Genomic DNA, 13,815 nt, shown 5'->3' on the forward strand with positions numbered 1-13,815 from the left:
GAGACCAACTTGAGCAAGAGCAACACCCTGTCTCTAAAAATAGCCAGCGATTGTGGTGGGCACCTTAGTCCCAGCTACTCAGGAGGCTGAGACAAGAGAATCACTTGAGCCCAAGAGTTTGAGGTTGCTGTGAGTTATGACGACACAGCACTCTACTGAGGGTGAAAGTGAGACGCTGTCTCAGAAAAAGATGAAAGAAAGAAAGAAAGAAAAGGGCGGCGCCTGTGGCTCAAGGAGTAGGGCGCCGGCCCCATATACTAGTTTAAACCCGGCCCCAGCCAAAAAAAGAAAAGAAAATGGAGATTCCATAAAGCCCTTGAATACTTGTCATGTGTATTTCCTCCCTACCACAAATGTTGATCAAGCCTATAATTATAGTACAAGTTACAAGCATGGATTTTGGAGTTTGGCTGCCTGGGCTCTTGGCCTCCGATCATCACTTTATTTGCTGTGTGAACTTGGGCAAGTTACTTAACCTCTCTGTGCCTCATTTTTCTCCTGTGTAAAATGGGAATCATAATAGTATATGTATCCTATAGGGATGCTGTAAGGTTAAATGAGTTAACATATGTAGCTGGTTGCAGTGGTTCATGCCTGTAATCCCAGCCCTTTGGGAGGCCAAGGCAGGAGCATTGCTTGAGACCACCCTGGGCAATATGCCAAGACCCTGTCTCTACAAAAATAAAATTAGCTGGGCACAGCAGCACGTACCTGTAGCCCTAGCTTAGGGCTTAGAAGGATCATTGAGCCCAGGAGTTTGAGGCTACAGTGAGCTATGATCATGTCACTGGATTTTAACCTGAGCAACAGGTCCTGTCTCAAACAAAACAAAATGAAATTTAAAAAATATAACCAGATGTAAAGCGCTTATTGCCTGGCCCAGTAAGTGTATCTCAGGGTGTGAAAAGCACCAAGGAGTGGGCAACAGAAGGTAGTGTAGGGAATGCCCACCTATGGCTGGGGCAGTCAGGGAGGGCCTCCTGGGGGAAGAGGGATTTGGGCTGGGCCTTGAGGGAACATTATAGCCACCATTTATTGAGAATCTCCTCTGTGCCAGGCCCTGTGCTGTGTGCCTTATGTGAATGATCACAGAGAGTCTTGTGCGGAGGGGAGTACTATCACATCCACAAATGTCCACTCATGCTGCAGACAGGGAGAAGTGCAGAGAGGGTTGGTAATTTGTCCAAGGACAGGAAGGGTCTAGATAAGAGAAGGAGAGGCGGGCTCAGGAATTCCAGGTGGGATGAGCATGTGTCAGAAACAGAGCAACAGATGGGAAAACACACCCAGAAGGCTTTCCTTGCTACACTGTCACAGTTTCCAGTTAATGAGAAGGGGGTGAGCATCTGGAGGGGTGCTGACCTAATTGCTGTGTCTTTTACGGCACACCGGGGACCTGGTGGAGCGTGGGAGTGGCTGGCACTGCCCACAGCCTGCTCGCTAGGGGTCCAGAGATGGGTATCTTCACTTCCCTTGCCCCTCCCTCACCAAGGGAGGGGCTGACCCAATTAGGAAGGAGGTGGGTCACCCTGCTCAGGGGCATCTCAGCCCTGGAGACCAGGCCTGGGTCCTTGGAATGCAGTGCAGTTGACACTCTGAAAACATAGATGCTCAGATAACCTCCTGTCTCCCGGACCCCACCGCCTCTAGTCCTCATCACCCACCCCACCTTTTTGTTGTTAGCACAGAGCAGAGGGCATGGCGGGGCAGGAGGACAAGGGGCAAGGGTTTCCCAGGCCTCTGGATGTGGGTTAGCATCCCAACTCCTCCCCTTCCTAGTGGTGGGGGCTTGGGGAAGTCCTCCGCCCACAGCTCATGTCCCCACGCCTTTGTTTTTTCCTCTTTGATCATACGGGGACAACTGCACCACCTCCCAGGCAGAGGATGCAGTCATCACAGCCGCCCCGGGGGTGGGGGTAACCCAATGAGGTATCATATCATTTGTTGTCTTCAACAGTAGAAGGGGACATTATTATTATTATTATTTTTTTATTGTTGGGGATTCATTGAGGGTACAATAAGCCAGGTTACACTGATTGCAATTGTTAGGTAAAGTCCCACTTGCAATCGAAGGGGACATTATTAATAATTGCATCAGGGCAACAGGTGACAGCTGTGACTGCCTTGGGAGAAGCAAGATGTGAGGTCACCAGACACAGTGTCAGTCCCTTTCCTGCCCACGCCTCTGTAGGAGGAGCTGGGACATCTGTGGGCCTCTATGGGCCAGGTGGGGCTAGGCCACCTAGGGGGACCAGAACAGGCTGGGATGGGGAGAAATGTAGAGAGTGTCACACCTGGGGGGATGGTCAGGGTAAGTCCCTCTCCCAGCCAGGTCTGTGTTTCAAATTGCTTGCAGGATCTGGAGAGTTCTGTAGGCAGCAGCAGGACCACTGGGGGTGGCTTGGGTTTAGAGAGACAGAGCCAGATTTGGAGCCAGCTCCATCACTTACTGGCCATGTGGACCTCCTGGGTATATTTCTCAAATTTTGTGGACCCCCGTCTCCTCATTTGGAAAAGGCCTGTGCTGTTGTGTGCCAGGAGGTTCAACCTAAGCAAGGGGCATGGACTGATGGAAGGTGAGGTTTTGGGGAAGGCCAGTTCCTTCTCACTCTCTAAGCTGGACCTGCCTTCTGCTCCCCTCACCTCAGGCAGGTGGAAATTCAGGGCTCTGGAGCACCATTCTTCAGTCCTGATTTAGGGCAGAGGTTTTGAGGGAGGAAGGTGACAGAGGCCAGGATCTACCCTGCTCCACATTGTACCAGTTGTTATCATTTACATTATTATGGAAGGCACCTCGCTTCAGGCCAGGGTGGTGTGAACTATTCCAGCCCATTCTCTAGGAGCTGATGGGCTCAGGGGCTTGGCTGGAGGGTGGGGCTGCTGCTTACCTGGCCTCTCAGGTGCCTTAGCTGGTAGGTCCTAGAAAAGGGGAGGGGGACCGAAGGGGCTACTGCCTCATGAACAATTAGTGTCTGCTGCGTGGCTAATCATGTGGTTCCATGTAATTAAGGAGTTAATTAGTGCTGTGTCAATTAAGGTTTAATTAGTCCCCTCTTCTTCAGAGAAGCCTGAAGGATCCTCATGCTGGAAGCTTCTGGAATGAAGGGTTGGGGAGTGGAAAGACAGATGCAAGAGGGAACAAAGGTGCTGGGTGTTGGGGGAGTCCTACTTCCTCTTATACCCCCAAAGTTGTGGGATCAGTGACTTTCTGCCCCCAATCCCACCCCACTGTCCCTGGTCATGGAGATCTGGGGGCTCTATGAGGCTCTTTTCTACATCCTAGCTCCCATGGAAGGGTGCAATGACTTCAAGGCACCCTTTCTACACTGCCTTAGGGGGACTTCAGTTGCTCTCCTTGTGGAAGGTGAAGAAACTGGGACTCAGGGAGGTTAAGTATTCACTCAAGGTCAACACAGCCAGTTAAGGGGCAGATCTGGATTCAGACTATCAGACTCCAAAGCCCCCGCTAAAATTCTAAGCCAGGGAAAGCAAACTTATCTCATGCAATGGACCGAGTGTGGTCCCTGGGCCTTCCTCCTTGCTTTTCCCTGTGCTCCGATGTTCTCCTCCCCAAACTGAGCAGGCTCCCTCCCTCATTCATTCAGGTCTGTGCCCAAATGTCAGCTCACATTGAAGAAGACTTCTGTAATCACCCTGTATAAAACAGCATCCCCCATACTCCCTGTCACATGTCCCACCACAGCAATGATCCCTCTCTGACATACTGTATTTATCTACTTGTTTGTGGTGGCCTGTCTCACCCTGGGAATGAAGTCTCCAGCAGGGAGGGGCTTTGCTTCTCAATCTCCAGTGCCTGACACCTAGTGGATGCTTGATAAGTAGGTGTTGAATGAATGAATGAATAAATGAATGAATGAATAGACGTGTAGTGAGGCTTAAACAAGAAGAGAAGGCACTTAGGTGCAAGGCACAAGGAATGTATGGATGAGTGTTTCTTTCCTTTTTCCTTCCCTTCTCTGTTCCCACCCAAGAGTGATTCTCTTGCCTCAGCCTCCCAAGTAGCTGAGACTACAGGCACCCGCCATAATGCCCGTATTTTTTGGTTGTTGTCATTGTTGTTTGGCAGGCGCAGGCTGGATTCAAACCCGCCAGAACCTATATGTGGCTGGGACCCTAGCCGCTGAGCTACAGGCACTGAGCCAATTCTTTCTTCTTGTTTCTCTCTCCTCTGGCCCCTTCTGTGCACCCGCCCCTTCCTCTGTTACTCAGCTGTGATGTGGCAGGGGGCTGGCTGGGCACAGAGCAATGCCTGTTACCCTCCTGCAGTCAGCAGGTGGCAGGTAGAGCAGCCTCTGTGCCAAAAGGGACCCTACCTGCTTGGATGTCAATAAGGCAGGCACTTGTGATGACAGGGTCACACTCAGTGGGTCTTCCTCTTACCCTCCTGTTCCTGGCAGTTGTTTCCCTAAGTGCCCCCCACCCCACTGCCCTGCCACCTTGTTTCACTCTCTTCATGTGAGGCTCCTCCCATTTCAAGACAGTGTCATGCTCTGCTGGGGTCCAGGTCCAGGGTTGTCCCTAGTATCTGGCAGAAACTACTTTCCTCACAGTGCACAGAATCCCCTGCTCTGTTTTGAAAATTTTAATAGCCTTATTAAGACATAACTTACAAACCATAAAGTTCACCTAATTAAAGCATATGATGCAATGGTTTCTAGTATATTTGCAGAGTTGTGTGACCATCACCATCATCTAACTTTAGAACACTTTTATCACCCCAAAATGGAACCCTGTGCCCCTTAGTGGTCACTCCCTATTCCATCCATGCCTCCCCCCTGGCCTAGGCAGCCACTCATCTACTTTCTGACTCTAAACAGATGCCTATCAGATAATGAAGGTGCATTAGATCAATATGTGATCATCTGGGACCGGCTTCTCCCATTTAGTGGAATCTTTTCCCTACCTTTTTACCATGTCCTTCTTCCATGGTGGATGTGCCTAAACAGAAGACATTCAAGCACATTTTGGACAATTTCCTGAGGATGTGGCTCAGACAAAAGATGAAGCATTTGGTTTGGTCTTCTCCTAAACCCCCTCTGCTTTCACTGTCTGGTTAGACTCTAATCAGAGCTGTTTGGTTCATCTCTGCCCTGACGTCCTCTCTTCCATAGCACCTTTCCCACCTGTCTGGAAGCCACTGGCTCTCCCTTCCTCTGCCCCCTCATTTCTCCCTTCTTGCTGCTGTCATGAGCACCAATGTCACCTTCTAGGATCCTCTGAACCAGATGGTTCCCCAATGCTTAGGGATGAAGCCCACACTCCTTGGTGGCCATTCTGCGTTTATCACACTCCCCAGCCTCATCTTTGGCTGTGTCTGTATATACCCCCAATAATTCAGCTGGACCAGGCCCTCACCTGCTCTGAGTTGTCCACTTCTGACCTTTTAAAATTGCTTCTCTTGGCTTTTCCTCTTAATTCCAAATTTTCCAAACTAAATGCCAGCTGCTCCACGAAGCTTTTCCTGATCCCTCTACTCAGAAGTGATGTCTTCAGGCCGGGTGTGGTGGCTCACACCTATAATCTTTGCACTCTGGGAGGGTCAGAGGATCACTTGAGCTTAGGAATTTGAGACCAGCCTGAGCAAGAACAAGACCCCATCTTTCCAAAAAAAATAGAAAAATAGCCAACCATTGTGGAACGTGCCTATAGTCCCAGCTACTTGGGAGGTTGAGGCAGGAGGATTGCTTGAGCCCAGGCATTTGAGATTGCTGTTTCTCAAGACAAAAGAAACAATCAATAACAACGTAGTGATGTCTCCAACTCCAGAGCAACACAAAATGCAAGTTGGCTGGTAGAGATGGTGCCTCCTGCTGTCTTTCCCTGCCTGGGTGCAGGAAGGATGGCATTTCTGGGCTATGACAGGGCAGCAAGCTCCTGCTCTGCACATAGTGGAAGCACTTAGCACTGTCACTTCGGCCCAGCGCTGTCTTTGCAATTCAGCAATCATTTCTAAGCATTTCCTGGATGCCAGGTCCCGGCCTAGATCCAGAGACAGAGATGAGCTAGACAACCCCTAACCCTTAGAGAAAATGTGGTGAGGTCCTGGGGCTCCTGAGACTGCATAGGAGAGGCCTTTTGCACTAGTGGCATACTTGACTGAGCCTCTGCCTCTCTCCCCTCCCCTGTCAGTAGGAAGGTCCAGTGGGGAAGGGACAAAGAGAGATTTGGCTTGAGGAGTGGAGAAAATGAAATGGAGAACAGAGATAATTATTCCCATTTGGCAACTTTTTCTAATTAGGGACCAATTAAGTCCTCAGGTACTTAATTGGGGGCCTGGTAGATTCTCTAATTTACTAGGTAATTACTGGCCAGTAATTCTACCAGCATGAAATTTGGGGAGGGAATATGTTCACACAACATTTAGATTTTTCTCAGTTCCAGGTGCTTTACCCAGAACACAAGGTCGGTGCTGTTTGGTCTCTCCATTAAGACTGCCTTCCCAGCTCCCCTACCTGTGTCTCCTTACTATCCCACTGGTCTGTGCTCCCTTCCTGGTCTCTGAACTACTGGAACTGGTAATCTAGTTGGAGACCACTGGCTAAGACCATAAAGACATGGGGACAGCCTCCCTAGCACCCATCCAGCTTTTGGTAACATAGAATTACTATGTATTGGGAAACTTCTAGGTCACACACACACACACACAAAATTTATTTAATTCCACAACCCTGTGACATGAACATCATTTTTATCTCCATTTTGCAGATGAGAAAACTGAGTTAGTTTACTTAAGTTAACTGAGTTAGTTTACTTAACTAAGAGGTTAAGTAAAACATGGGAAGTTACCCTAAAGAAACTTTCCAAGTTGTGCTGGAAGTTTTTATGTGCAAGGATCTATCACAGTGTTATTTTTTTTTTGTTTGTTTGTTTTGAGACAGAGTCTCACTCTGTTGCCCTTGGTAGAGTGCCATCACAGCTCACAGCAACCTCCAACTCTTGGGCTTAAGTGATTCTCTTGCCTCAGCCTCCCAAGTAGCTGGGACTATAGGCACCAGCCGCAACACCCGGCTATTTTTTGTTGCAGTTGTGACTGCTGTTTTAGCTGGCCAGCACCGAGTTTGAACCTGCCACCCTTGGTATATGGGACCGGTGCCCTACCCTCTGAGCCAGGCACTGCCCCACAGTGTTATTTGTAATGTCCGCCAGAACTAGTAAGTGGTGGAACCAGGGTAGGACAGCAGGTAGACTGGCCCTCAAGGCCATCTGCTCAGGAGCTACCCCATATTGTTCCTTCCCAATAAGTTGCTCTGCTTCAGTTTTCCTCTGTGAAAACATTGCTTCTCAATTCGTTAAAATAGATTCATTAAGGAATAACTGACATTTATTTATGACATGTTTAAAATGCACAATCTTTTTCTTTTTTTGAAACAGAGTCTCACTTTGTCACCCTCAGTAGAGTGCTGTAGCATCATAGCTCACAGCAACCTCAAACTTTTGGGCTCAAATGATCCTCCTGCTTCAGCCTCCTGAGTAGCTGGGACTACGGATGCCCACCACAATGCCTGGAGAGAAGGGCTCTCTTGCTTAGGCAGGTTTTGAACCTGTGAATGTAGGCAATCCACCCGCCTTGGCTTCCCAGAGTGCTAGGATTACATGCATGAACCACTGTGCCTGGCAAATCTTTTTTTTTTTTTTTTGAGATGGAGTCTTACTCTGTTGCCCTGGATGGAGTCCCATGGTGTCATCATAGCTCATAGCAACCTCAAGGTCCTGGTCTCAGCTTCCCAAGTAGCTGGGACTACAGGCACCTGCTACCATGCTCTGTTAGTTTTTCTATTTTTAGTAGAGATGGGGTCTTGCTCTTGCTCAGGCTGGCAAACCACCCAGCTTGGCCCCCTAAGTGGGAGGATCACAGGCATGAGCCACCGGGACTGGCCTTAAAGTGCATAGTCTGTTGTATGTATCTGTGTGTCTTTTCCCATCTTACATTGCTGTAAAGGAATACCTGAGGCTGGGTGCTTTATAAAGAAAAGAAGTTTATTTGGTCCCTGGCTTTGCAGGCTGTACAGCAGTTTGGTGCCAGCACCTGCTTCTGGTGAAGGCTTCAGGAAGTTTTTACTCACGGCAGAAGGTGAAGAGGGAGCAAGTATGTCACATGGATAGAAAGGGAGCAACAGGGCGGCGCCTGTGGCTCAGAGGAGTAGGGCGCTGGCCCCATATACTGGTGGTGGTGAGTTCAAACCCGGCCCCGGCCCAAAAGCTGCAAAAAAAAGAAAGGGAGCAAGAGAGAGAAGGCAAGATGCCACACTCTGAAGGCGCTCTCCTTTTGGACCCTGTGCAGGGTTCCCCTTGGCTTGTCCCCTCCTCTGCAGGCCTTGGAGATTTCTCTTTCTTATTTAGGCAGCTGGGAGCTCTGGCTTCGGCAGTGACCCCGCTGGCCCAGGCTGAATCTAGAGGGAGCAGCAGCTAGGACTCCTAGAATTAAAGGGTGAATAGGCTGGGCCTCACCTGTATAGTGAGGACTTTTCAGAAAGTCCCACATGGAACTTTCAGGAATGTGCAAACACAGATGAATAGTCACTCAGAAACTTCAAGCTTCCAGAACTGGGATTGCCATCAGGCTGCATGAAAATGACTCTCTGGGGGCTTCACTCTTCCTCAAGACAGAGGATGTGTTGGGACCCTGTCTTAGTCTGTTCAGGCTGCAACAAGTACCAGAGACTGTGTGGCTTATAAAGGACAGAAATTTATTTCTCACACTGCTGGAGGCTGGGAAGTCCAAGTGCTGGCAGATTCTGTCTGGTGAAGGCCCTCTTCTGGGTTACATACCACTGTCTTTCAATATAGCCTCATGTGCTAGAAAGCAGAGAGAACTAGCTTTCTTCCTTTTCTTTTGTTTCATATATATATAAATCTTACTCTGTCACCCAGGCTGGGGTGTGGTGGCACTATCATAGCTCACTGTCACCTTGAACTCCTGGGCTCGAGTATCCTCCTGCTTCAGTCTCCTGAATAACAAGGACTACAGGCATGTGCTGCCATACTCAACGAATTTTTTAACTCTTGTAGAGATGGGGCCAGCCTCACTATGTTGTTCAGGCTGTTTTTAAACTCCTGGCCTCAAGAGATCCTTCTTTCTGCCTCTAAAAGTGCGGGGATTACTGGCTTGAGCCTTTTCTAATATGGATAATAATTTCATCATAGGGGCTCTACCCTTATGACCTAATTATCTTCCAAAGGTGCCACCTAATATCATCCAACACTGGGAACGCTGGGTTAGGGTTTCAACATATGAATGGGGCGGGGACAAAGCATTTAGTCCATAGAAGACTAATTGGCCATTGTGTCTGTCATTTGCCTGTTTTGTCCACAGATCCATTTCTTGTCCTTCCTCTGTTCTGCTTTGCCTCACAGGGATGATGGCCCTGGTAGTCTGCATTGCTTGGCCTCCTGTACTAGTTGGTTTCCACCTGAGTTCAGCTACTGGGGGGCCAATGCAGGGAGTTCACAGGATGGAAGGAAGGGAGAGCCAGGGTACTTGTCTCCCTTTCTCTGTTTTGGGTGGCCTCTCCAGAAGCATTGTCTCTTCTGTGGCTCCAGGCCCCCCCCAGGCAGTCCTCCAGGATTGTGGTTTTGCTAGGCAGCCCACGTGGTGGCATTAACTCCCTCACACGGTTCTGGCTTCTGGGATGTGGTAATCCCACCTCCTCCTTTATTCCTTCTGTCCCTTCCCAGTGCTGCCAATCTCTGGGGTACCTCAACGTTCCATCGGCTTCTCAGTTCTTCCAACCCCCATGTAACCCATCCCTGTATTAATAGCCTCCTCCCTACACACACACATAAATTGGAATATTCTGAATTGCCCTAACTAGCCATGACTGATGGAGTCACCATGCAAATGGAATGTGCCCTTTGGCTAGAGTTTTAGGACAAGACCCCTGAGAGTAGCCTGTTTCCTTTCTGGCTCAACTACCTATCTTTGGTCCAAGCTCAGGGCATGATCAAGTTCAGAGATGCCACATTGTCCACCTTCAAGAAGCACCATTCACGTAGACTCCATGTGGTTCTGATGAAGCTCTCAATGACCACAGCTCCTTCTTTAATAGGCCTAAACCGATGAGCCAGGCTTGACAAGTCAATGTATCTAATACATTGGCAGCAGAGATTTGTCCAAGGATAGGCATGTGATCCAAGAAAGCCATCCAGTACCCTGCCTTGGGATTAATGAACCATGCAAAGGATGCCTTTCCTCACTGGGTTTGCCATCACCAAGGTAGAGAAGATCTGTCTTCTTTATTTTTAAGACAGAGCCTCACTATGTTGCCCTCGGTAGAGTGCCATGGAGTCACAGCTCTCAGCAACCTCAAACTCTTGAGCTTAAATGATTCTCTTGCCTCAGCCTCCCAAGTAGCTGGGACTACAGGCGCCCACCACAACGCCCAGCTACTTTTTTGTTACATTTGTCATTGTTTTTTAGCTGACCTGGGCCGGGTTCAAACCCGTCAGCCTGGGTGTATGTGGCTGGCGCCCTACCTACTGAGCTATGAGTGCTGCTCAGAAGATTTGTCTTTAATAGGATACACTGAGGCCAGCACACAAATAGAGTTGAGACAAAAAGGAAGGAGAGAGAGAGAGAGAGAGAGAATCCTAGTGGTATTGGTTCCTCAGCTCCCACCCTGATTCTTGGAGCTCTTTTTTTTAATTTTACAAATATCAGAGTGTTCCTTCAGGCCATGAGAGCCAATAAATTCCTTTTTTGCTTAAGTTGGTTTGCACAGGATTTTTGTCACTGACATGGTAGACATAGAGCTCTCTGGATTCCTTACCAGAAAGGTGAGACTTTTGGGCAACCCCCTGATTCCTCCCACAGAGAAACTAACGTCCAGGGAAGGGAAGCATGTCGGTCAGTCTGTTTTTAGCTACAAATCACAGAAAACCTAATTAAAGTGGCTTATAGATTATCACCTAACAGGAAGTTCAGAGGCCACAGGTTCCAGGGTTGGCTAATACAGTGGTAAAGATGTCATAAGATATTTTTCTTTCGGCTTTGGAATCTTCAGGGGGTTGTCTCGACCTCTTAGATGGGCTTCCCTTGTGGGTCCAAGGTGGCTCTTACTGTCTAGGTTACATGCAGACAATCGCCACGTAGATATGGAGTATTCCTGCTCCTGTCTTACGTCCTAGAAGCCGCTAGAGACTTACCTTCCAGAAAGGTGTCACACGCCCATTCCTAACCCAGTCACTGACCAGGGCCACGAGACCACCATGAATGGCTTCTAGCAGTCACGATTCACCCATCAGGGCTGGCTCCTGCTTTTCTCAAAGCCCCTGGCTGCTTGGAAGAGACTAAATTAAATCAGGATTCTGTTAAAAAATAATAATAATAAAGAGGTGAATGGCTGTTGCGTAGGCTAGTTGAGCTAGCCATCGCCTAATATTTATTTTCAATTTCTACCATAATAACAGAAATGTCAGCTGGGCATATGGCCACACCGAATAAGGGCTACATTTCCCAGCCTCCTTTGTGCTGAGTGTGACCACATGACTAAGATCTGGGTGACAGGAAGTTAGCAGAAGTTTTATACAGTGGCTTCCAGAATTTTCTTAAAGAGACATCTAGCACAGCCAATTGCTCTCTTTCTGATCTTGCCTTCAGTTGCTGCCGGGAATGTGGATGGCTCCGCACTGGACCACAAACAAGGACCATGGCAGAGCAGTGAGTTGGAAGGAGCCTGGGGCTCTGAGACCTCTGTACCCCCACCTCCAAACTGACTTAGAAATAAGCCAGAGCAGACACAGTCCTAATGGATATGGGTGGACAGTTAACATGGTCCATTTCAGGAAGTGACTGTCCAGGTGTCACAGCAAGTTAAGGGAGAGCCACACCAGAATCCAGGACCTCTGATTCCTGTATATGGCACATTCAGCTTTCTAAAAGGGAGCTTTCTAAAATAAGATCAGGTGTTGGAGCCAGAGGATCTGGAGGGCCAGAAAAAGTTAGTTAACTTCTCCAGGTCTGTTTCCTTGTCTGACAAATGGGAAAATGATTCCTACCACACATGCTGAGCACTTGAGGGCACCTAGCATGTTATAGAGACTAAAAATGAATGTGGTTTTTTTTGAGGCAGAGTCTCACTTTGTCACCCTTGGTAGAGTGCCGTGGCGTCACAGCTCACAGCAACCTCAAACTCCTGGGCTTAAGCGATTCTCTTGCCTCAACCTCCCAGTAGCTGGGACTACAGGCGCCCACCACAATGCCCGGCTATTGTTAATGACAGGGTCTTGCTCTTGCTCAGACTGGTCTTGAACCTGTGAGCTCAGGCAATCCACCTGCCTTGGCCCCCCAGAGTGCTAGGATTACAGGCTTGAGCCACTGCACCTGGTCTTAAATATGAACTTCTAACAACAAATGAGTGAAGATGACACAGACTATGGAGCCTGGTTCATAATAAACATAATAGCTGGCTTTCAGCAGGGTCCCCGATGGTCTGGCTTCCTGTTTGCAGATGTTCACACCATGGTGTCCCTTCCACACTGAATAGGGCTGCAAAAATGATGGTGTGGACTGTGAGGCTAGATCTTAACAGACATTGTGGCTCCTGCCTTGCTCTCTTGGGTCACTTGTTCTTAGAGAAATAAGCTTCAATGTGGTAAGACCACTAAAACAACCCCCTGGTGAGGTGCATGTGTTAAGGGACTGAGGCCTGCAGCTGATAGCCAGCACAGACTTGCTGGCGACATGAGTGAGCCACAGTAGAAGAAGATACGACAGTCCCATCACGATGGCAGGTGACCACAGAGCTGGCTGACACCTTGATTATATTCTTGTGAGAGACCTTGAACCAGACCCACCCAGCCCAGCTATGTCCAAATTCTTGACCCCCTGAAACTGAATAAAGGAATAAATGTTTATTTTTATTTATTTATTTATTTATTTTGCAGTTTTGGCTGGGTTTGAACCAGCATACACCTCCGGCATATGGGGCTGGCACCATACTCCTTTGAGCCACAGGTGCCACCCAAGGAATAAATGTTTAATGTTGTTGTAAGCTGCTAGGTTTGGGGGGAGGGGGTTTGTTATAGAGCAATAGTCCTTTTATTTTTTTGTGAGACGGAGTCTCATTATGTTGCCCTTGGTAGAGTGCCATGGTGTCACAGCTTAAAGCAACCTCAAACTCAGACTCTTGGGCTTAAGAGATTCTCTTGTCTCAGCTTCCCAAGTAGCTGGGACTATAGGCGCCCGCCACAATGCCTGGCTATTTTTTTGTTGTAGTTGTCATTGCTGTTTGGCAGGGCCGGGCTGGGTTCGAACCCACCAGCCCTGGTGTATGTGACCAGTGCTCTAACCTCTGAGCTATATGCACTGAGCCAAGGAATACAGTCTTATTTTTTTTGCAGTTTTTGACTGGGGCCAGGTTTGAACCCATCACCTCTGGTATATGGGGCTGGAGCCCTACTGTTGAGCCATAGGTGCTGCCCCAGAATACAGTCTTTTTTTTAATTATTATTATTTTTATTGTTAAATCATAGCTGTGTACATTAGTGCAATCAAGGGGTACAATGTTCTGGTTTCATATACAATCTGAAATATTCTCATCAAACTGTTCAACATAGCCTTCATGGCATTTTCTTAGTTATTGTATGTAGACATTTGTATTCTTCCTTTAGTAAGTTTTGCCTATACACATTCTAAGATGCACCATAGGTGTGGTCCCACCCATTACTCTCCCTCCACCATAACCTCCCCCCTCCCTTCCCCTTCCTTGGCCCTTTCCTCATAGTCTTGTGCTATAGTTGGGTTATAGCCTTCATGTGAAAGCTATAATTTAGCTTCATAGTAGGAATGAGTACATT

The sequence above is a fragment of the Nycticebus coucang genome, chromosome 9 (assembly GCF_027406575.1).
Source record: "Nycticebus coucang isolate mNycCou1 chromosome 9, mNycCou1.pri, whole genome shotgun sequence".
NCBI classification, from domain to species: Eukaryota; Metazoa; Chordata; class Mammalia; order Primates; family Lorisidae; genus Nycticebus; species Nycticebus coucang.